Here is a 2,938-nt window from a genome sequence, read left to right on the forward strand (position 1 = left end):
CCCACCTCACAAGCAGTTACAAAGGTTGGCCTAATTATACTTTCTCAATTTAAAACATCCAAAGAACTTGGAGTTCGGGAAACTGCTCTGATTTTCTTATGAGCACAATAGGAGGAAATAAATAAATTATTCCAGATTGTTAGCTATGAAGCACAGACTGTTTAGTGGCCTTGATGGTAGGACCCTTTTTGAAACAATGGCAAGCCCAAAGTTCTTTTAAAGGGGCAGCTTTTGGAGACTTTTCTGCCCATTAGGCAGCCTGATATGACAAGATTGCAGGACTCAAAATCAGGAAGATCTTTCTTTAAATCCTTCCTCATTTATCTTCTATCTGTGTGACACTAGGTGAGTGTTTACTTTCTGAAGCCTTAGATTCCTCAGTTCTTTAGGATCATAGGGTGATAAATCCAGAGATGAAGGGACTTTAGAGGTTGTCTGTTCTAAACTCTTAATTGTACACATGAGGAAACTGAGGTCTGAGGTAGTTAAATGATTTACTCAAAGTCACATAGGTAACAATCATCTTGGTGTGGTATATGAGCACCTGCTGACTCCATTTCTTCATCTATAAGATGGGGTTAATAATAACACATGTGTCAGAAGGTTGTTATAAGGATCAAGTGGGATAATAATATATGTAAAGTGCTTTGCAAACTTTAATGCTCCTTATTAATGTGAGCTATTATTATCTCCAAAGCCTCTAGTGAAATTTAAAGTGCTGATGCCTGGTGGGTAAGATATTTAAAATATGCAAACACCTGACATGACCCTGACAGATCTTTGAAAAGTATTCTGCCATGTTATCCTTACTGGTTGTAGCTTGATAGGAAAAAAAATCAATTAGATGTAGTAAGTTTAGAAAGGAAATTGTGTGATGTGACAGGAAGACCGATGGATGTATAGACATAAAACCTGGCTGAGCAGGGGCTTGCAGTACTTCCTCTTCATGTGTCTATGGGCTGATTATCATCATTTTCTGAGCCTCAATTTTCTTACTTGTAAAATGGGATAATAGTTCTCTCATTACATCCTTTGCTTCCTTATAAGACTGTTAGAAAAAAAGTGCTAGATGAAATTATAATTATTACATATTTAAAATAATATATTGTGAAATTTATTGTAACAATTACTAATTATAATGATGTTGTATTTTTCTAAAGATATACATTAATATGAATGATTTTTTGAAAATTGTTCCCTTTCAGCAACTTTCAAGTCATTCTAGAATATGGTAGAAGTAAACAATTTTATTCTACATGGGCTAACATTTAAATGTAAACACTTTTCAGGGGTTAAGTGTCCATCCAGCAGGCCTGGTTTCACATTCAGCATTGTTTTCCTCTATTCCCTTCTGCAAAAAAGAGTAAATGGCAACTTGGAGAAATGGAAAAAAAAAATAACCTGCCCTTGAAGCTCCTGAGCTTCTGGAAACCTGAATTCTGTTTCTGGCTCTTCTGCTTACTAGTTGTGTGACATTTCAGAAGTTACTCTCTGAGCTTTTGTTTCCTTAACTGTAAAAAAAAAAAAGAAAAAAAAAAGAAATACAAAATAAAATAACCAACCAAAGAAAATAAACTTTCTACTAAACCAGGCTATTATAATGGGGATTTGCAATTGGATTGATATCAATATTGCCTTTTAGCCTTTAGATCAATCTGGGATTAATGGGCACTTTGAGCTGGAAAGTGGATTTTCCTCAGACTGTATACTTTTTAAGTGGATACACACATGCACACACACACACGCACACACATTCAGTACAGGAGGACTAGGGACTTCAAGATTGGCAGAAGTAGTTAGAGAGATAACATTCCCCTACTAAGTATTTAATGACGATTGCTGGAAAAGGGAAGCCTCAGTATCACAGGAGAGCTGAAACTCTACATAGTAACCTACTTCTCCTAGAAGGAATGCCCATGTTGGCTGCAGCTGTGCCTTATTCTCATCCTTGTACTCTTGGGACTCTTTCTACTCCTCACCACCACTACTACCACCACCACCACCATAGCTATGTCCAGAGGTCTGCTACTTGGAGAAGAAGCCCCAACTTTGAGGTGGATACCATTGTCACCTACATCCATTTCCATGACTTCCTTGGAGACCTATCAGGCATTCTTTGCTCCTACCCTTGGAAATTTCCTCTAGTATACACAACAGAGATGGGACATGCTGCAAACTGGCCCCACAATTTGCCAAGCAGAATGTTAAGGTGATTTCCCTTTCTCTTGACGCTGTCCAGAACCATCATGTGTAGAATAGGGATATCAGTACCTGGAATGGAGATGGGCCCACAGGGAAGCTGCGCTTTTTCTATCATTGATGATCACAAATGTGACCTGGCCATAAAGTTGGGCATATTAGCATATTAGATCCAGATGACAAGGAAGGGGAGGGAACGCCTGTGACAACTCATGTGGTATTGATTTTTAACCCCATAAGAAGTGGAAGCTGTGTATTCTCTAACCAGAAACTACTGGCAGGGACTTTCATGAGTTCCTCAGAGTGGTTGGCAGCAAAAAAAAAAAAAAAAGGTTGCTATTTGCTGGAAAGCAGGAGAGAGTGTTATGGCTATTCGAACTATCTCTGAAGAGCAGGCCAAAAGCCTGTTTCTTAAAGACATCTTCCCCAAAAAGCTTTCTTCAGGCAAGAAATATCCACAATACACCCCTCAGACTCCTTTGAAGATTTCTTCCAGAAAGCATACTAGCCTATCAATCATGTCTTCCCTGAGAAATTGATGCAAACATCTTGGTGTGATGAAAGTCTTTGAGCTGCTCTACTAATGGCTTTTTAAATGAAAATGGCACTAAAAGTCACCCCTAATTTCTCTTCTTGTGCTTTTGTCAGCATTCTACTTCCATCACTGAACTCCTTGGTACTCTCCTGGCTGTCTCCGTGACTTGCACTGTTTGGAATTTAAATCCTTGTGACATCTAAT

The 2,938-nt window shown here is 38.5% G+C and overlaps 1 pseudogene; it reads left to right on the plus strand.

The window, feature by feature from the left end:
• Positions 1 to 1,861: 1,861 nt before the first annotated feature.
• Positions 1,862 to 2,738, plus strand: LOC140519832 (peroxiredoxin-6 pseudogene; annotated as a pseudogene).
• The last annotated feature ends 200 nt before the right edge of the window (positions 2,739 to 2,938 follow it).

This window comes from Notamacropus eugenii, chromosome 1 (genome assembly GCF_028372415.1).
Source record: "Notamacropus eugenii isolate mMacEug1 chromosome 1, mMacEug1.pri_v2, whole genome shotgun sequence".
Taxonomy (NCBI): Eukaryota; Metazoa; Chordata; class Mammalia; order Diprotodontia; family Macropodidae; genus Notamacropus; species Notamacropus eugenii.